Consider the following 17829-nt stretch of genomic DNA (forward strand, 5'->3'; position numbering starts at 1 on the left):
CCCTGATGTGATTATTCTCTGCAGCTGAAACTGAGACTCTCAGATCACTTCGTGTCTGCCAACAAAGCAGCAGCAGCTGAAGATGACCAACTTCCTCATGTGTCACAGGGTGATCAGACGTTGCAACAAAAGACATGCAGGTTGTAGAGAGAAGAGAAAACGCTTACAGCACCTGGTATTCCCAAGCAGTCTCCCATTGAAGTACTAACCAGGCCCAACCCTCCTTGGCTTCCGAGATCAGACGAGGTCGGGCATATTCAGGGTGGTGTGGCCGTAAGGAACAATTTCAGTGACAAATGTGCATTATATAAGTACTGGAATCATACACTTCCTCTATGTAACCAGATAATTTCCGAGAAAGGCTCACTTGTTATGGGCACATCTTCTTCCCTGATGTGATCATTCTCTGCAGCTGAAACTGAGACTCTCAGATCACTTCGTGTCTGCCAACAAAGCAGCAGCAGCTGCTGAAGATGACCAACTTCCTCATGTGTCATAGGGTGATCAGACGTTGCAACAAAAGACATGCAGGTGGTAGAGAGAAGAGAAAAAGCTTAAAGCACCTGGTATTCCCAAGAGGTCTTCCATCCAAGTACTAACCAGGCCCAACCCTCCTTGGCTTCCGAGATCAGACGAGGTCGGGCATGTTCAGGGTGGTGTGGCCGTAAGCAACAATGTCTCTGACAAATGTGCATTATATAGGTACTGGAATCATACGGTTCCTCTATGCAACCAGTTAATTTCCGAGAAAGGCTGATATGTAGTGGGCACATCTTGTTCCCTGACGTGATAATTTTCTCCAGCTGAAAATGAGACTCTCAGATCACTTCGTGTCTGCCAACAAAGCAGCAGCAGCTGAAGATGACCACCTTCCTCATGTGTCACAGGGTGATCAGACGTTGCAACAAAAGACATGCAGGTGGTTGAGAGAAGAGAAAAAGCTTAAAGCACCTGGTATTCCCAAGAGGTCTTCCATCCAAGTACTAACCAGGCCCAACCCTGCATGGCTTCCAAGATCAGACGAGGTCGGGCATGTTCAGGGTGGTGTGGCCGTAAGCAACAATGTCTCTGACAAATGTGCATTATATAGGTACTGGAATCATACGGTTCCTCTATGCAACCAGTTAATTTCCGAGAAAGGCTGATGTGTACTGGGCACATCTTCTTCCCTGACGTGATTATTCTCTGCAGCTGAAACTGAGACTCTCAGATCACTTTGTGTCTGCCAACAAAGCAGCAGCAGCTGAAGATGACCAACTTCCTCATGTGTCACAGGGTGATCAGACGTTGCAACAAAAGACATGCAGGTGGTTGAGAGAAGAGAAAAAGCTTACAGCACCTGGTATTCCCAAGCGGTCTCCCATCCAAGTACTAACCATGCCCAACCCTGCTTGGCTTCCAAGATCAGACGAGGTCGGGCATATTCAGGGTGGTGTGGCCGTAAGCAACAATGTCTGTGACAAATATAAACTGTATAGGTACTGGAATCATACGGTTCCTCTATGCAACCAGATAATTGCCAAGAAAGGCTGATAAGTAGTGGAAACATCTTCCCTGACGTGATTATTCTCTCCAGCTGAAACTGAGACTCTCATATCACTTCGTGTCTGCCAACAAAGCAGCAGCAGCTGAAGATGACCAACTTCCTCATGTGTCACAGGGCGATCAGACATTGCAACAAAAGACATGCAGGTGGTAGAGAGAAGAGAAAAAATTTACAGCACCTGGTATTCCCAAGCAGTCTCCCATTCAAGTACTAACAAGGCCCAACCCTGCTTGGGATCTGAGATCAGACGAGGTCGGGCATATTCAGGGTGGTGTGGCCGTAAGTAACAATGTCTGTGACAAATGTACATTATATAGGTACTGGAATCATAGGGTTCCTCTATGCAACCAGATAATTGCCAAGAAAGGCTAACTTGTAGTGGGCACATCTTCTTCCCTGATGTGATTATTCTCTGCAGCTGAAACTGAGACTCTCAGATCACTTCGTGTCTGCCAACAAAGCAGCAGCAGCTGAAGATGACCAACTTCCTCATGTGTCACAGGATGATCAGACATTGCAACAAAAGACATGCAGGTGGTAGAGAGAAGAGAAAAAATTTACAGCACCTGATATTCCCAAGCGGTCTCCCATTCAAGTACTAACCAGGCCCAAACCTGCTTGGGTTCTGAGATCATACTAGGTCGGGCATATTCAGGGTGGTGTGGCCGAAAGTAACAATGTCTGTGACAAATGTGCATTATATAGGTACTGGAATCATACGGTTCCTCTATGCAACCAGATAATTGCCAAGAAAGGCTAACTTGTAGTGGGCACATCTTCTTCCCTGATGTGATTATTCTCTTCAGCTGAAACTGAGACTCTCAGATCACTTCGTGTCTGCCAACAAAGCAGCAGCAGCTGAAGATGACCAACTTCCTCATGTGTCACAGGGTGATCAGACGTTTCAACAAAAGACATGCAGGTGGTAGAGAGAAGAGAAAAAGCTTACAGCACCTGGTATTCCCAAGCGGTCTCCCATCCAAGTACTAACCAGGCCCAACCCTGCATGGCTTCCAAGATCAGACGAGGTCGGGCATATTCAGGGTGGTGTGGCCGTAAGCAACAATGTCTGTGACAAATATAAACTGTATAGGTATTGGAATCATACGGTTCCTCTATGCAACCAGATAATTGCCAAGAAAGGCTGATAAGTAGTGGAAACATCTTCCCTGACGTGATTATTCTCTCCAGCTGAAACTGAGACTCTCATATCACTTCGTGTCTGCCAACAAAGCAGCAGCAGCTGAAGATGACCAACTTCCTCATGTGTCACAGGGCGATCAGACATTGCAAAAAAAGACATGCAGGTGGTAGAGAGAAGAGAAAAAGCTTACAGCACCTGGTATTCCCAAGCAGTCTCCCATTCAAGTACTAACCACCCCCAACCCTGCTTGGGTTCTGAGATCAGACGAGGTTGGGCATATTCAGGGTGGTGTGGCCGTAAGTAACAATGTCTGTGACAAATGTGCATTATATAGGTACTGGAATCATACAGTTCCTCTATGCAACCAGATAATTGCCAAGAAAGGCTGATATGTAGTTGGCACATCTTGTTCCCTGACGTGATAATTTTCTCCAGCTGAAAATGAGACTCTAAGATCACTTCGTGTCTGCCAACAAAGCAGCAGAAAATGAAGATGACCAACTTCCTCATGTGTCACAGGGCGATCAGACCTCTCAACAAAATACATGCAGGTGGTAGAGAGAAGAGAAAAAGCTTACAGCACCTGGCATTCCCAAGGGGTCTCCCATTCAAGTACTAACCAGGCCCAACCCTGCTTGGGTTCCGATATCAGTCGAGGTCGGGCATATTCAGGGTGGTGTGGCCGTAAGTAACAATGTCTGTGAAAAATGTGCATTATATAGGTACTGGAATAATACAGTTCCTCTATGTAACCAGATAATTGCAGAGAAAGGCTAACTTGTTGTGGGCACATCTTCTTCCTTGATGTGATTATTCTCTGCAGCTGAAACTGAGACTCTCAGATCACTTCGTGTCTGCTAACAAAGCAGCAGCAGCTGAAGATGACCAACTTCCTCATGTGTCACAGGGCGATCAGACGTTGCAACAAAAGACATGTAGGTGGTAGAGAGAAGAGAAAAAGCTTACAGCACCTGGTATTCCCAAGCGGTGTCTCATCAAAGTACTAACCAGGCCCAGCCCTCCTTGGCTTCCGAGATCAGACAAGGTCAGACATATTCAGGGTGGTTTGGCCGTAAGTAACAATCTCCGTGACAAATGTGCATTATATAGGCAATGGAATCATACACTTCATCTATGTAACCAGATAATTGCCGAGAAAGGCTGATATGTAGTGGGCACATCTTCTTCCCTGACGTGATAATTCTCTCCAGCTAAAACTGAGACTCTCAGATCACTTTGTGTCTGCCAACAAAGCAGCAGCAGCTGAAGATGACCAACTTCCTCATGTGTCACAGGGTGATCAGACGTTGCAACAAAAGACATGCAGGTGGTTGAGAGAAGAGAAAAAGCTTACAGCACCTGGTATTCCCAAGCTGTCTCCCATTCAAGTACTAACAAGGCCCAACCCTGCTTGGCTTCCAAGATCAGACGAGGTCGGGCATGTTCAGGGTGGTGTGGCCGTAAGCAACAATGTCTGTGACAAATGTGCATTATATAGGTACTGGAATAATACAGTTCCTCTATGTAACCAGATAATTGCCGAGAAAGGCTAACTTGTAGTGGGCACATCTTCTTCCCTGATGTGATAATTCTCTGCAGCTGAAACTGAGACTCTCAGATCACTTCGTGTCTGCCAACAAAGCAGCAGCAGCTGAAGATGGCCAACTTTCTCATGTGTCACAGGGTGATCAGACTTTGCAACAAAAGACATGCAGGTGGTCGAGAGAAGAGAAAAAGCTTACAGCACCTGGTAGTCCAAAGCAGTCTCCCATCCAAGTACTAACCAGGCCCAACCGTGCTTGGCTTCCGAGATCGGACAAGGTCGGATATGTTCAGGGTGGTGTGGCCGTAAGCAACAAAGTCTTTGACAAATGTGCATTATATAGGTACTGGAATCATACAGTTCCTCTATGTAACCAGAGAATTGCCGAGAAAGGCTGATGTGTAGTGGGCATATATTCTTCCCTGATGTGATTATTCTCTGCAGCTGAAACTGAGACTCTCAGATCACTTTGTGTCTGCCAACAAAGCAGCAGCAGCTGAAGATGACCAACTTCCTCATGTGTCACAGGGTGATCAGATGTTACAACAAAAGACATGCAGGTGGTAGAGAGAAGAGAACAAGCTTACAGCACCTGGTATTCCAAAGCAGTCTCCCATCCAAGTACTAACCAGGCCCAACCGTGCTTGGCTTCCGAGATCGGACAAGGTCGGATATGTTCAGGGTGGTGTGGCCGTAAGCAACAAAGTCTTTGACAAATGTGCATTATATAGGTACTGGAATCATACAGTTCCTCTATGTAACCAGATAATTGCCGAGAAAGGCTGATGTGTAGTGGGCATATCTTCTTCCCTGATGTGATTATTCTCTGCAGCTGAAACTGAGACTCTCAGATCACTTTGTGTCTGCCAACAAAGCAGCAGCAGCTGAAGATGACCAACTTCCTCATGTGTCACAGGGTGATCAGATGTTACAACAAAAGACATGCAGGTGGTAGAGAGAAGAGAAAAAGCTTACAGCACCTGGTATTCCCAAGCAGTCTCCCACCCAAGTACTAACCAGGCACAACCCTGCTTGGCTTCCGAGATCAGACGAGGTCGGGCATATTATATTCAGGGTGGTGTGGCCGTAAGCGACAATCTCTGTGACAAATGTGTATTATATAGGTACTGGAATCATACACTTCCTCTATGTAACCAGATAATTGCCGAGAAAGGCTGACTCTTAGTGGGCACATCTTCCTTCTTGATGTGATCATTCTCTTCAGCTGAAACTGAGACTCTCAGATCACTTCGTGTCTGCCAACAAAGCAGCAGAAGCTGAAGATGACCAACTTCCTCATGTGTCACAGGGTGATCAGACATTGCAACAAAAGACATGCAGGTTGTAGAGAGAAGAGAAAAAGCTTACAGCACCTGGTATTCGCAAGCGGTCTCCCATTCAAGAACTAACCAGGCCCAACCCTGCTTGGCTTCCGAGATCAGACGAGGTCGAGCTTATTCAGGGTGGTGTGGCTGTAAGCAACAATATCTGGTACAAATGTGTATTATATAGGTACTGGAATCATACACTTCCTCTATGTAACCAGATAATTGCCGAGAAAGGCTGACTCTTAGTGGGCACATCTTCCTCCTTGATGTGATTATTCTCTGGAGCTGAAACTGAGACTCTCAGATCACTTCATGTCTGCCAACAAAGCAGCAGCAGCAGCTGAAGATGATCAACTTCCTCATGTGTCACAGGGTGATCAGACGTTGCAACAAAAGACATGCAGGTTGTAGAGAGAAGAGAAAAAGCTTACAGCAAATGGTATTTTCAAGCGGTCTCCCACCCAAGTACTAACCAGAACCAACCCTGCTTGGCTTCCGAGATCAGATGAGGTCAGGCATATTGAGGGTGGTGTGGCCGTAAGCAACAATGTCTGTGACAAATGTGCATTATATAAGTACAGGAATCATACGGTTCCTCTATGTAACCAGATAATTGCTGAGAAAGGCTGATGTGTAGTGGGCACATCTTCTTCCCTGACGTGATTATTCTCTTCAGCTGAAACTGAGACTCTCAGATCACTTCGTGTCTTCCAACAAAGCAGCAGCAGCTGAAGATGACCAACTTCCTCATGTGTCACAGGGTGATCAGACGTTGCAACAAAAGACATGCAGGTTGTAGAGAGAAGAGAAAATGCTTACAGCACCTGGCATTCCCAAGGGGTCTCCCATTCAAGTACTAACCAGGCCCAACCCTGCTTGGGTTCCGATATCAGTCGAGGTCGGGCATATTCAGGGTGGTGTGGCCGTAAGTAACAATGTCTGTGAAAAATGTGCATTATATAGGTACTGGAATAATACAGTTCCTCTATGTAACCAGATAATTGCAGAGAAAGGCTAACTTGTTGTGGGCACATCTTCTTCCTTGATGTGATTATTCTCTGCAGCTGAAACTGAGACTCTCAGATCACTTCGTGTCTGCTAACAAAGCAGCAGCAGCTGAAGATGACCAACTTCCTCATGTGTCACAGGGCGATCAGACGTTGCAACAAAAGACATGTAGGTGGTAGAGAGAAGAGAAAAAGCTTACAGCACCTGGTATTCCCAAGCGGTGTCTCATCAAAGTACTAACCAGGCCCAGCCCTCCTTGGCTTCCGAGATCAGACAAGGTCAGACATATTCAGGGTGGTTTGGCCGTAAGTAACAATCTCCGTGACAAATGTGCATTATATAGGCAATGGAATCATACACTTCATCTACGTAACCAGATAATTGCCGAGAAAGGCTGACTTGTAGTGGGCACATCTTCTTCCCTGATGTGATCATTCTCTGCAGCTGAAATTGAGACTCTCAGATCACTTCGTGTCTGCCAACAAAGAAGCAGCAGCAGCTGAAGATGACCAACTTCCTCATGTGTCACAGGAGGATCAGACGTTGCCACAAAAGACATGAAGGTGGTAGAGAGTAGAGAAGAAGCTTACAGCACCTGGTATTCCCAAGTGGTCTCCCATCCAAGTACTAACCAGGCCCAACCCTGCTTGGCTTCCGAGATCAGACGAGGTCAGGCATGTTCCGGGTGGTGTGGCCGTAAGCAGCAATGTCTCTGACAAATGTGCATTATATAGGTACTGGAATCATACGGTTCCTCTATGCAACCAGATAATTGCCGAGAAAGGCTGATGTGTAGCGGGTAAATCATCTTCTCTGATGTGATCATTCTCTGCAACTGAAACTGAGACTCTCAGATCACTTCATGTCTGCCAACAAAGCAGCAGCAGCTGAAGATGACCAACTTCCTCATGTGTCACAGGGTGATCAGACGTTGCAACAAAAGACATGCAGGTGGTTGAGAGAAGAGAAAAAGCTTACAGCACCTGGTATTCCCAAGCTGTCTCCCATTCAAGTACTAACAAGGGCCAACCCTGCTTGGCTTCCAAGATCAGACGAGGTCGGGCATGTTCAGGGTGGTGTGGCCGTAAGCAACAATGTCTGTGACAAATGTGCATTATATAGGTACTGGAATAATACAGTTCCTCTATGTAACCAGATAATTGCCGAGAAAGGCTAACTTGTAGTGGGCACATCTTCTTCCCTGATGTGATAATTCTCTGCAGCTGAAACTGAGACTCTCAGATCACTTCGTGTCTGCCAACAAAGCAGCAGCAGCTGAAGATGACCAACTTCCTCATGTGTCACAGGGTGATCAGACTTTGCAACAAAAGACATGCAGGTGGTCGAGAAAAGAGAAAAAGCTTACAGCACCTGGTAGTCCAAAGCAGTCTCCCATCCAAGTACTAACCAGGCCCAACCGTGCTTGGCTTCCGAGATCGGACAAGGTCGGATATGTTCAGGGTGGTGTGGCCGTAAGCAACAAAGTCTTTGACAAATGTGCATTATATAGGTACTGGAATCATACAGTTCCTCTATGTAACCAGAGAATTGCCGAGAAAGGCTGATGTGTAGTGGGCATATATTCTTCCCTGATGTGATTATTCTCTGCAGCTGAAACTGAGACTCTCAGATCACTTTGTGTCTGCCAACAAAGCAGCAGCAGCTGAAGATGACCAACTTCCTCATGTGTCACAGGGTGATCAGATGTTACAACAAAAGACATGCAGGTGGTAGAGAGAAGAGAAAAAGCTTACAGCACCTGGTATTCCAAAGCAGTCTCCCATCCAAGTACTAACCAGGCCCAACCGTGCTTGGCTTCCGAGATCGGACAAGGTTGGATATGTTCAGGGTGGTGTGGCCGTAAGCAACAAAGTCTTTGACAAATGTGCATTATATAGGTACTGGAATCATACAGTTCCTCTATGTAACCAGATAATTGCCGAGAAAGGCTGATAAGTAGTGGGCACATCTTCTTCCCTGACGTGATTATTCTCTGCAGCTGAAACTGAGACTCTCAGATCACTTTGTGTCTGCCAACAAAGCAGCAGCAGCTGAAGATGACCAACTTCCTCATGTGTCACAGGGTGATCAGATGTTACAACAAAAGACATGCAGGTGGTAGAGAGAAGAGAAAAAGCTTACAGCACCTGGTATTCCCAAGCAGTCTCCCACCCAAGTACTAACCAGGCACAACCCTGCTTGGCTTCCGAGATCAGACGAGGTCGGGCATATTATATTCAGGGTGGTGTGGCCGTAAGCGACAATCTCTGTGACAAATGTGTATTATATAGGTACTGGAATCATACACTTCCTCTATGTAACCAGATAATTGCCGAGAAAGGCTGACTCTTAGTGGGCACATCTTCCTTCTTGATGTGATCATTCTCTTCAGCTGAAACTGAGACTCTCAGATCACTTCGTGTCTGCCAACAAAGCAGCAGAAGCTGAAGATGACCAACTTCCTCATGTGTCACAGGGTGATCAGACATTGCAACAAAAGACATGCAGGTTGTAGAGAGAAGAGAAAAAGCTTACAGCACCTGGTATTCGCAAGCGGTCTCCCATTCAAGAACTAACCAGGCCCAACCCTGCTTGGCTTCCGAGATCAGACGAGGTCGAGCTTATTCAGGGTGGTGTGGCTGTAAGCAACAATATCTGGTACAAATGTGTATTATATAGGTACTGGAATCATACACTTCCTCTATGTAACCAGATAATTGCCGAGAAAGGCTGACTCTTAGTGGGCACATCTTCCTCCTTGATGTGATTATTCTCTGGAGCTGAAACTGAGACTCTCAGATCACTTCATGTCTGCCAACAAAGCAGCAGCAGCAGCTGAAGATGATCAACTTCCTCATGTGTCACAGGGTGATCAGACGTTGCAACAAAAGACATGCAGGTTGTAGAGAGAAGAGAAAAAGCTTACAGCAAATGGTATTTTCAAGCGGTCTCCCACCCAAGTACTAACCAGAACCAACCCTGCTTGGCTTCCGAGATCAGACGAGGTCAGGCATATTGAGGGTGGTGTGGCCGTAAGCAACAATGTCTGTGACAAATGTGCATTATATAAGTACAGGAATCATACGGTTCCTCTATGTAACCAGATTTTTGCTGAGAAAGGCTGATGTGTAGTGGGCACATCTTCTTCCCTGACGTGATTATTCTCTTCAGCTGAAACTGAGACTCTCAGATCACTTCGTGTCTTCCAACAAAGCAGCAGCAGCTGAAGATGACCAACTTCCTCATGTGTCACAGGGTGATCAGACGTTGCAACAAAAGACATGCAGGTTGTAGAGAGAAGAGAAAACGCTTACAGCACCTGGTATTCCCAAGTAGTCTCCCATTGAAGTACTAACCAGGCCCAACCCTCCTTAGCTTCCGAGATCAGACGAGGTCGGGCATATTCAGGGTGGTGTGGCCGTAAGGAACAATTTCTGTGACAAATGTGCATTATATAAGTACTGGAATCATACACTTCCTCTATGTAACCAGATAATTTCCGAGAAAGGCTCACTTGTTATGGGCACATCTTCTTCCCTGATGTGATCATTCTCTGCAGCTGAAACTGAGACTCTCAGATCACTTCGTGTCTGCCAACAAAGCAGCAGCAGCTGAAGATGACCAACTTCCTCATGTGTCACAGGGTGATCAGACGTTGCAACAAAAGACATGCAGGTGGTAGAGAGAAGAGAAAAAGCTTACAGCACCTGGTATTCCCAAGAGGTCTTCCATCCAAGTACTAACCAGGCCCAACCCTCCTTGGCTTCCAAGATCAGACGAGGTCAGACATATTCAGGGTGGTGCGGCCGTAAGCAACAATAGCTGTGACAAATGTGCATTATATAGGTACTGGAATCATACACTTCTTCTATGTAACCAGATAATTGCAGAGAAAGGCTGACTTGTAGTGGGCACATCTTCTTCCCTGATGTGATTATTCTCTGCAGCTGAAACTGAGACTCTCAGATCACTTCGTGTCTAACAACAAAGAAGCAGCAGCTGCTGAAGATGACCAACTTCCTCATGTGTCACAGGATGATCAGACGTTGCAACAAAAGACATGCAGGTGGTAGAGAAAAGAGAAGAAGCTTACAGCACCTGGTATTCCCAAGTAGTCTCCCATCCAAGTACTAAGCAGGCTCAACCCTGCTTGGCTTCCGAGATCAGACGAGGTCGGGTATGTTCAGGGTGGTGTGGCCGTAAGCAACAATGTCTCTGACAAATGTGCATTATATAGGTACTGGAATCATACGGTTCCTCTATGCAACCAGATAATTGCCGAGAAAGGCTGATAAGTAGTGGGCACATCTTCTTCCCTGACGTGATTATTCTCTCGAGCTGAAACTGAGACTCTCAGATCACTTTGTGTCTGCCAACAAAGCAGTAGAAGCTGAAGATGACCAACTTCCTCATGTGTCACAGGGTGATCAGACGTTGCAACAAAAGACATGCAGGTTGTAGAGAGAAGAGAAAACGCTTACAGCACCTGGTATTCCCAAGTAGTCTCCCATTGAAGTACTAACCAGGCCCAACCCTCCTTAGCTTCCGAGATCAGACGAGGTCGGGCATATTCAGGGTGGTGTGGCCGTAAGGAACAATTTCTGTGACAAATGTGCATTATATAAGTACTGGAATCATACACTTCCTCTATGTAACCAGATAATTTCCGAGAAAGGCTCACTTGTTATGGGCACATCTTCTTCCCTGATGTGATCATTCTCTGCAGCTGAAACTGAGACTCTCAGATCACTTCGTGTCTGCCAACAAAGCAGCAGCAGCTGAAGATGACCAACTTCCTCATGTGTCACAGGGTGATCAGACGTTGCAACAAAAGACATGCAGGTGGTAGAGAGAAGAGAAAAAGCTTACAGCACCTGGTATTCCCAAGAGGTCTTCCATCCAAGTACTAACCAGGCCCAACCCTCCTTGGCTTCCAAGATCAGACGAGGTCAGACATATTCAGGGTGGTGCGGCCGTAAGCAACAATAGCTGTGACAAATGTGCATTATATAGGTACTGGAATCATACACTTCTTCTATGTAACCAGATAATTGCAGAGAAAGGCTGACTTGTAGTGGGCACATCTTCTTCCCTGATGTGATTATTCTCTGCAGCTGAAACTGAGACTCTCAGATCACTTCGTGTCTAACAACAAAGAAGCAGCAGCTGCTGAAGATGACCAACTTCCTCATGTGTCACAGGATGATCAGACGTTGCAACAAAAGACATGCAGGTGGTAGAGAAAAGAGAAGAAGCTTACAGCACCTGGTATTCCCAAGTAGTCTCCCATCCAAGTACTAAGCAGGCTCAACCCTGCTTGGCTTCCGAGATCAGACGAGGTCGGGTATGTTCAGGGTGGTGTGGCCGTAAGCAACAATGTCTCTGACAAATGTGCATTATATAGGTACTGGAATCATACGGTTCCTCTATGCAACCAGATAATTGCCGAGAAAGGCTGATAAGTAGTGGGCACATCTTCTTCCCTGACGTGATTATTCTCTCGAGCTGAAACTGAGACTCTCAGATCACTTTGTGTCTGCCAACAAAGCAGTAGAAGCTGAAGATGACCAACTTCCTCATGTGTCACAGGGTGATCAGACATTGCAACAAAAGACATGCAGGTGGTAGAGAGAAGAGAAAAAGCTTACAACACCTGGTATTCCGAAGAGGTCTTCCATCCAAGTACAAACCAGGCCCAACCCTGCTTGGCTTCCGAGATCAGACGAGGTCGGGCATGTTCAGGGTTGTGTGGCCGTAAGCAACAATGTCTCTGACAAATGTGCATTATATAGGTACTGGAATCATACGGTTCCTCTATGCACCCAGATAATTGTAGAGAAAGGCTGATGTGTAACGGGCATATCATCTTCTCTGATGTGATCATTCTCTGCAACTGAAACTGAGACTCTCAGATCACTTTGTGTCTGCCAACAAAGCAGCAGCAGCTGAAGATGACCAACTTCCTCATGTGTCACAGGGTGATCAGACGTTGCAACAAAAGACATGCAGGTGGTAGAGAGAAGAGAAAAAGCTTACAGCACCTGGTATTCCCAAGAGGTCTTCCATCCAAGTACTAACCACGCCCAACCCTCCTTGGCTTCCAAGATCAGACGAGGTCGGGCATATTCAGGGTGGTGCGGCCGTAAGAAACAATAGCTGTGACAAATGTGCATTATATAGGTACTGGAATCATACACTTCTTCTATGTAACCAGATAATTGCAGAGAAAGGCTGACTTGTAGTGGGCACATCTTCTTCCCTGATGTGATTATTCTCTGCAGCTGAAACTGAGACTCTCAGATCACTTCGTGTCTGCCAACAAAGAAGCAGCAGCTGCTGAAGATGACCAACTTCCTCATGTGTCACAGGATGATCAGACGTTGCAAGAAAAGACATGCAGGTGGTAGAGAGAAGAGAAGAAGCTTACAGCACCTGGTATTCCCAAGCAGTCTCCCATCCAAGTACTAAGCAGGCTCAACCCTGCTTGGCTTCCGAGATCAGACGAGGTCGGGCATGTTCAGGGTGGTGTGGCCGTAAGCAACAATGTCTCTGACAAATGTGCATTATATAGGTACTGGAATCATACGGTTCCTCTATGCAACCAGATAATTGCCGAGAAAGGCTGATGTGTAGCGGGCATATCATCTTCTCTGATGTGATCATTCTCTTCAGCTGAAACTGAGACTCTCAGATCACTTCGTGTCTGCCAACAAAGCAGCAGAAGCTGAAGATGACCAACTTCCTCATGTGTCACAGGGTGATCAGACGTTGCAACAAAAGACATGCAGGTGGTAGAGAGAAGATAAAAAGCTTAAGGCACCTGGTATTCCCAAGCGGTCTACTATTCAAGCACTAACCAGGCGCAACCCTGCTTGGCTTCCGAGATCAGACGAGGTCGGGCTTATTCAGGGTGGTGTGGCCGTAAGCAACTATATCGGTGACAAATGTGCATTATATAGGTACTGGAATCATACACTTCCTCTGTGTAACCAGATAATTGCCGAAAAAGGCTGACTTGTAGTGGGTTCATCTTCCTCCTTGATGTGATTATTCTCTTCAGCTGAAACTGAGACTCTCAGATCACCTTGTGTCTATCAACAAAGCAGCAGCAGCTGAAGATGACCAACTTCTTCACGTGTCACAGGGTGATCAGACGTTGCAACAAAAGACATGCAGGTGGTAGAGAGAAGAGAAAAAGCTTACAGCACCTGGTATTCCCAAGCTGTCTCCCATCCAAGTACTAACCAGGTACAACCTTCTTGGTGTCCGAGATCAGACGAGGTCTGGCTTATTCAGGGTGGTGTGGCCGTAAGCAACAATGTCTCTGACAAATGTGCATTATATAGGTACTGGAATCATACGGTTCCTCTATGCAACCAGATAATTGCCGAGAAAGGCTGATGTGTAGCGGGCAAATCATCTTCTCTGATGTGATCATTCTCTGCAACTGAAACTGAGACTCTCAGATCACTTTGTGTCAGCCAACAAAGCAGGAGCAGCTGAAGATGACCAACTTCCTCATGTGTCACAGGGTGATCAGATGTTGCAACAAAAGACATGCAGGTTGTAGAGAGAAGAGAAAACGCTTACAGCACCTGGTATTCCCAAGCAGTCTCCCATCCAAGTACTAAGCAGGCTCAACGCTGCTTGGCTTCCGAGATCAGACGAGGGCGGGTATGTTCAGGGTGGTGTGGCCGTAAGCAACAATGTGTCTGACAAAAGTGCATTATATTAGTACAGGAATCATACGGTTCCTCTATGTAACCAGATAATTGCTGAGAAAGGCTGATGTGTAGTGGGCACATCTTCTTCCCTGACGTGATTATTCTCTTCAGCTGAAACTGAGACTCTCAGATCACTTCGTGTCTTCCAACAAAGCAGCAGCAGCTGAAGATGACCAACTTCCTCATGTGTCACAGGGTGATCAGACGTTGCAACAAAAGACATGCAGGTTGTAGAGAGAAGAGAAAACGCTTACAGCACCTGGTATTCCCAAGCAGTCTCCCATTAAAGTACTAACCAGGCCCAACCCTCCTTGGCTTCCGAGATCAGACGAGGTCGGGCATATTCAGGGTGGTGTGGCCGTAAGGAACAATTTCTGTGACAAATGTGCATTATATAAGTACTGGAATCATACACTTCCTCTATGTAACCAGATAATTTCCGAGAAAGGCTCACTTGTTATGGGCACATCTTCTTCCCTGATGTGATTATTCTCTGCAGCTGAAACTGAGACTCTCAGATCACTTTGTGTCTGCCAACAAAGCAGCAGCAGCTGCTGAAGATGACCAACTTCCTCACGTGTCACAGGGTGATCAGACGTTGCAACAAAAGACATGCAGGTGGTAGAGAGAAGAGAAAAAGCTTAAAGCACCTGGTATTCCCAAGAGGTCTTCCATCCAAGTACTAACCAGGCCCAACCCTCCTTGGCTTCCAAGATCAGACGAGGTCGGGCATATTCAGGGTGGTGCGGCCGTAAGCAACAATAGCTGTGACAAATGTGCATTATATAGGTACTGGAATCATACGGTTCCTCTATGCAACCAGTTAATTTCCGAGAAAGGCTGATGTGTACTGGGCACATCTTCTTCCCTGACGTGATTATTCTCTGCAGCTGAAAATGAGACTCTCAGATCACTTCGTGTCTGCCAACAAAGCAGCAGCAGCTGAAGATGACCAACTTCCTCATGTGTCACAGGATGATCAGAAGTTGCAACAAAAGACATGCAGGTGGTAGAGAAAAGAGAAGAAGCTTACAGCACCTGGTATTCCCAAGTAGTCTCCCATCCAAGTACTAAGCAGGCTCAACCCTGCTTGGCTTCCGAGATCAGACGAGGTCGGGCATGTTCAGGGTGGTGTGGCCGTAAGCAACAATGTCTCTGACAAATGTGCATTATATAGGTACTGGAATCATACACTTCCTCTGTGTAACCAGATAATTGCCGAAAAAGGCTGACTTGTAGTGGGTTCATCTTCCTCCTTGATGTGATTATTCTCTTCAGCTGAAACTGAGACTCTCAGATCACCTTGTGTCTATCAACAAAGCAGCAGCAGCTGAAGATGACCAACTTCTTCACGTGTCACAGGGTGATCAGACGTTGCAACAAAAGACATGCAGGTGGTAGAGAGAAGAGAAAAAGCTTACAGCACCTGGTATTCCCAAGCTGTCTCCCATCCAAGTACTAACCAGGTACAACCTTCTTGGTGTCCGAGATCAGACGAGGTCTGGCTTATTCAGGGTGGTGTGGCCGTAAGCAACAATGTCTCTGACAAATATGCATTATATAGGTACTGGAATCATACGGTTCCTCTATGCAACCAGATAATTGCCGAGAAAGGCTGATGTGTAGCGGGCAAATCATCTTCTCTGATGTGATCATTCTCTGCAACTGAAACTGAGACTCTCAGATCACTTTGTGTCTGCCAACAAAGCAGGAGCAGCTGAAGATGACCAACTTCCTCATGTGTCACAGGGTGATCAGATGTTGCAACAAAAGACATGCAGGTTGTAGAGAGAAGAGAAAACGCTTACAGCACCTGGTATTCCCAAGCAGTCTCCCATCCAAGTACTAAGCAGGCTCAACGCTGCTTGGCTTCCGAGATCAGACGAGGGCGGGTATGTTCAGGGTGGTGTGGCCGTAAGCAACAATGTGTCTGACAAAAGTGCATTATATTAGTACAGGAATCATACGGTTCCTCTATGTAACCAGATAATTGCTGAGAAAGGCTGATGTGTAGTGGGCACATCTTCTTCCCTGACGTGATTATTCTCTTCAGCTGAAACTGAGACTCTCAGATCACTTCGTGTCTTCCAACAAAGCAGCAGCAGCTGAAGATGACCAACTTCCTCATGTGTCACAGGGTGATCAGACGTTGCAACAAAAGACATGCAGGTTGTAGAGAGAAGAGAAAACGCTTACAGCACCTGGTATTCCCAAGCAGTCTCCCATTAAAGTACTAACCAGGCCCAACCCTCCTTGGCTTCCGAGATCAGACGAGGTCGGGCATATTCAGGGTGGTGTGGCCGTAAGGAACAATTTCTGTGACAAATGTGCATTATATAAGTACTGGAATCATACACTTCCTCTATGTAACCAGATAATTTCCGAGAAAGGCTCACTTGTTATGGGCACATCTTCTTCCCTGATGTGATTATTCTCTGCAGCTGAAACTGAGACTCTCAGATCACTTTGTGTCTGCCAACAAAGCAGCAGCAGCTGCTGAAGATGACCAACTTCCTCATGTGTCACAGGGTGATCAGACGTTGCAACAAAAGACATGCAGGTGGTAGAGAGAAGAGAAAAAGCTTAAAGCACCTGGTATTCCCAAGAGGTCTTCCATCCAAGTACTAACCAGAACCAACCCTCCTTGGCTTCCGAGATCAGACAAGGTCGGGCATGTTCAGGGTGGTGTGGCCGTAAGCAACAATGTGTCTGACAAAAGTGCATTATATTAGTACAGGAATCATACGGTTCCTCTATGTAACCAGATAATTGCTGAGAAAGGCTGATGTGTAGTGGGCACATCTTCTTCCCTGACGTGATTATTCTCTTCAGCTGAAACTGAGACTCTCAGATCACTTCGTGTCTTCCAACAAAGCAGCAGCAGCTGAAGATGACCAACTTCCTCATGTGTCACAGGGTGATCAGACGTTGCAACAAAAGACATGCAGGTGGTAGAGAGAAGAGAAAAAGCTTAAAGCACCTGGTATTCCCAAGAGGTCTTCCATCCAAGTACTAACCAGAACCAACCCTCCTTGGCTTCCGAGATCAGACAAGGTCGGGCATGTTCAGGGTGGTGTGGCCGTAAGCAACAATGTCTCTGACAAATGTGCATTATATAGGTACTGGAATCATACGGTTCCTCTATGCAACCAGTTAATTTCCGAGAAAGGCTGATGTGTACTGGGCACATCTTCTTCCCTGACGTGATTATTCTCTGCAGCTGAAAATGAGACTCTCAGATCACTTTGTGTCTGCCAACAAAGCAGCAGCAGCTGAAGATGACCAACTTCCTCATGTGTCACAGGGTGATCAGACGTTGCAACAAAAGACATGCAGGTGGTAGAGAGAAGAGAAAAAGCTTACAGCACCTGGTATTCCCAAGAGGTCTTCCATCCAAGTACTAACCAGGCCCAACCCTCCTTGGCTTCCAAGATCAGACGAGGTCGGGCATATTCAGGGTGGTGCGGCCGTAAGCAACAATAGCTGTGACAAATGTGCATTATATAGGTACTGGAATCATACACTTCTTCTATGTA

General features: G+C 46.3%; 3 non-coding genes and 40 pseudogenes across 3 annotated transcripts; all 43 read right to left on the reverse strand.

Moving 5' to 3' along the window:
• Window positions 1-160: 160 nt before the first annotated feature.
• On the reverse strand, window positions 161-279 carry LOC140277303 (5S ribosomal RNA; annotated as a pseudogene).
• A 272-nt stretch (window positions 280-551) lies between these two features.
• LOC140306920 (5S ribosomal RNA) lies at window positions 552-670 on the reverse strand (annotated as a pseudogene).
• Window positions 671-939: 269 nt separating this feature from the next.
• Window positions 940-1058, reverse strand: LOC140278314 (5S ribosomal RNA; annotated as a pseudogene).
• Window positions 1059-1327: 269 nt separating this feature from the next.
• Window positions 1328-1446, reverse strand: LOC140298504 (5S ribosomal RNA). The gene has a single exon (XR_011914144.1). It is a non-coding gene; the product is annotated as a 5S ribosomal RNA (ribosomal RNA).
• Window positions 1447-1712: 266 nt separating this feature from the next.
• On the reverse strand, window positions 1713-1831 carry LOC140295186 (5S ribosomal RNA; annotated as a pseudogene).
• Window positions 1832-2100: 269 nt separating this feature from the next.
• LOC140296810 (5S ribosomal RNA) lies at window positions 2101-2219 on the reverse strand (annotated as a pseudogene).
• A 269-nt stretch (window positions 2220-2488) lies between these two features.
• On the reverse strand, window positions 2489-2607 carry LOC140298661 (5S ribosomal RNA). Its single transcript, XR_011914286.1, has one exon. It is a non-coding gene; the product is annotated as a 5S ribosomal RNA (ribosomal RNA).
• Window positions 2608-3261: 654 nt separating this feature from the next.
• Window positions 3262-3380, reverse strand: LOC140284601 (5S ribosomal RNA; annotated as a pseudogene).
• A 269-nt stretch (window positions 3381-3649) lies between these two features.
• LOC140296262 (5S ribosomal RNA) lies at window positions 3650-3768 on the reverse strand (annotated as a pseudogene).
• Window positions 3769-4037: 269 nt separating this feature from the next.
• Window positions 4038-4156, reverse strand: LOC140284533 (5S ribosomal RNA; annotated as a pseudogene).
• Window positions 4157-4425: 269 nt separating this feature from the next.
• Window positions 4426-4544, reverse strand: LOC140291387 (5S ribosomal RNA; annotated as a pseudogene).
• Window positions 4545-4813: 269 nt separating this feature from the next.
• LOC140318607 (5S ribosomal RNA) lies at window positions 4814-4932 on the reverse strand (annotated as a pseudogene).
• Window positions 4933-5201: 269 nt separating this feature from the next.
• Window positions 5202-5325, reverse strand: LOC140268455 (5S ribosomal RNA; annotated as a pseudogene).
• A 269-nt stretch (window positions 5326-5594) lies between these two features.
• LOC140308144 (5S ribosomal RNA) lies at window positions 5595-5713 on the reverse strand (annotated as a pseudogene).
• Window positions 5714-5985: 272 nt separating this feature from the next.
• LOC140294634 (5S ribosomal RNA) lies at window positions 5986-6104 on the reverse strand (annotated as a pseudogene).
• A 269-nt stretch (window positions 6105-6373) lies between these two features.
• Window positions 6374-6492, reverse strand: LOC140288668 (5S ribosomal RNA; annotated as a pseudogene).
• Window positions 6493-6761: 269 nt separating this feature from the next.
• Window positions 6762-6880, reverse strand: LOC140296263 (5S ribosomal RNA; annotated as a pseudogene).
• Window positions 6881-7152: 272 nt separating this feature from the next.
• On the reverse strand, window positions 7153-7271 carry LOC140297596 (5S ribosomal RNA). Its single transcript, XR_011913317.1, has one exon. It is a non-coding gene; the product is annotated as a 5S ribosomal RNA (ribosomal RNA).
• A 269-nt stretch (window positions 7272-7540) lies between these two features.
• Window positions 7541-7659, reverse strand: LOC140292910 (5S ribosomal RNA; annotated as a pseudogene).
• A 269-nt stretch (window positions 7660-7928) lies between these two features.
• Window positions 7929-8047, reverse strand: LOC140291388 (5S ribosomal RNA; annotated as a pseudogene).
• Window positions 8048-8316: 269 nt separating this feature from the next.
• Window positions 8317-8435, reverse strand: LOC140291115 (5S ribosomal RNA; annotated as a pseudogene).
• A 269-nt stretch (window positions 8436-8704) lies between these two features.
• Window positions 8705-8828, reverse strand: LOC140268458 (5S ribosomal RNA; annotated as a pseudogene).
• A 269-nt stretch (window positions 8829-9097) lies between these two features.
• On the reverse strand, window positions 9098-9216 carry LOC140308155 (5S ribosomal RNA; annotated as a pseudogene).
• A 272-nt stretch (window positions 9217-9488) lies between these two features.
• LOC140295419 (5S ribosomal RNA) lies at window positions 9489-9607 on the reverse strand (annotated as a pseudogene).
• Window positions 9608-9876: 269 nt separating this feature from the next.
• LOC140310517 (5S ribosomal RNA) lies at window positions 9877-9995 on the reverse strand (annotated as a pseudogene).
• A 269-nt stretch (window positions 9996-10264) lies between these two features.
• Window positions 10265-10383, reverse strand: LOC140290851 (5S ribosomal RNA; annotated as a pseudogene).
• Window positions 10384-10655: 272 nt separating this feature from the next.
• On the reverse strand, window positions 10656-10774 carry LOC140299704 (5S ribosomal RNA; annotated as a pseudogene).
• Window positions 10775-11043: 269 nt separating this feature from the next.
• Window positions 11044-11162, reverse strand: LOC140310528 (5S ribosomal RNA; annotated as a pseudogene).
• Window positions 11163-11431: 269 nt separating this feature from the next.
• On the reverse strand, window positions 11432-11550 carry LOC140290852 (5S ribosomal RNA; annotated as a pseudogene).
• A 272-nt stretch (window positions 11551-11822) lies between these two features.
• LOC140299705 (5S ribosomal RNA) lies at window positions 11823-11941 on the reverse strand (annotated as a pseudogene).
• A 269-nt stretch (window positions 11942-12210) lies between these two features.
• LOC140276097 (5S ribosomal RNA) lies at window positions 12211-12329 on the reverse strand (annotated as a pseudogene).
• A 269-nt stretch (window positions 12330-12598) lies between these two features.
• LOC140292071 (5S ribosomal RNA) lies at window positions 12599-12717 on the reverse strand (annotated as a pseudogene).
• Window positions 12718-12989: 272 nt separating this feature from the next.
• LOC140300127 (5S ribosomal RNA) lies at window positions 12990-13108 on the reverse strand (annotated as a pseudogene).
• A 269-nt stretch (window positions 13109-13377) lies between these two features.
• On the reverse strand, window positions 13378-13496 carry LOC140296023 (5S ribosomal RNA; annotated as a pseudogene).
• A 656-nt stretch (window positions 13497-14152) lies between these two features.
• Window positions 14153-14271, reverse strand: LOC140292877 (5S ribosomal RNA; annotated as a pseudogene).
• Window positions 14272-14540: 269 nt separating this feature from the next.
• Window positions 14541-14659, reverse strand: LOC140275434 (5S ribosomal RNA; annotated as a pseudogene).
• Window positions 14660-14931: 272 nt separating this feature from the next.
• LOC140289874 (5S ribosomal RNA) lies at window positions 14932-15050 on the reverse strand (annotated as a pseudogene).
• A 269-nt stretch (window positions 15051-15319) lies between these two features.
• LOC140301196 (5S ribosomal RNA) lies at window positions 15320-15438 on the reverse strand (annotated as a pseudogene).
• Window positions 15439-16094: 656 nt separating this feature from the next.
• Window positions 16095-16213, reverse strand: LOC140292878 (5S ribosomal RNA; annotated as a pseudogene).
• A 269-nt stretch (window positions 16214-16482) lies between these two features.
• Window positions 16483-16601, reverse strand: LOC140275439 (5S ribosomal RNA; annotated as a pseudogene).
• A 272-nt stretch (window positions 16602-16873) lies between these two features.
• On the reverse strand, window positions 16874-16992 carry LOC140294647 (5S ribosomal RNA; annotated as a pseudogene).
• Window positions 16993-17261: 269 nt separating this feature from the next.
• LOC140294649 (5S ribosomal RNA) lies at window positions 17262-17380 on the reverse strand (annotated as a pseudogene).
• A 269-nt stretch (window positions 17381-17649) lies between these two features.
• Window positions 17650-17768, reverse strand: LOC140311634 (5S ribosomal RNA; annotated as a pseudogene).
• Window positions 17769-17829: the final 61 nt, after the last annotated feature.

The sequence above is a fragment of the Leuresthes tenuis genome, unplaced genomic scaffold (assembly GCF_036924035.1).
Source record: "Leuresthes tenuis unplaced genomic scaffold, fLeuTen1.0.hap1 SCAF_1, whole genome shotgun sequence".
Taxonomy (NCBI): Eukaryota; Metazoa; Chordata; class Actinopteri; order Atheriniformes; family Atherinopsidae; genus Leuresthes; species Leuresthes tenuis.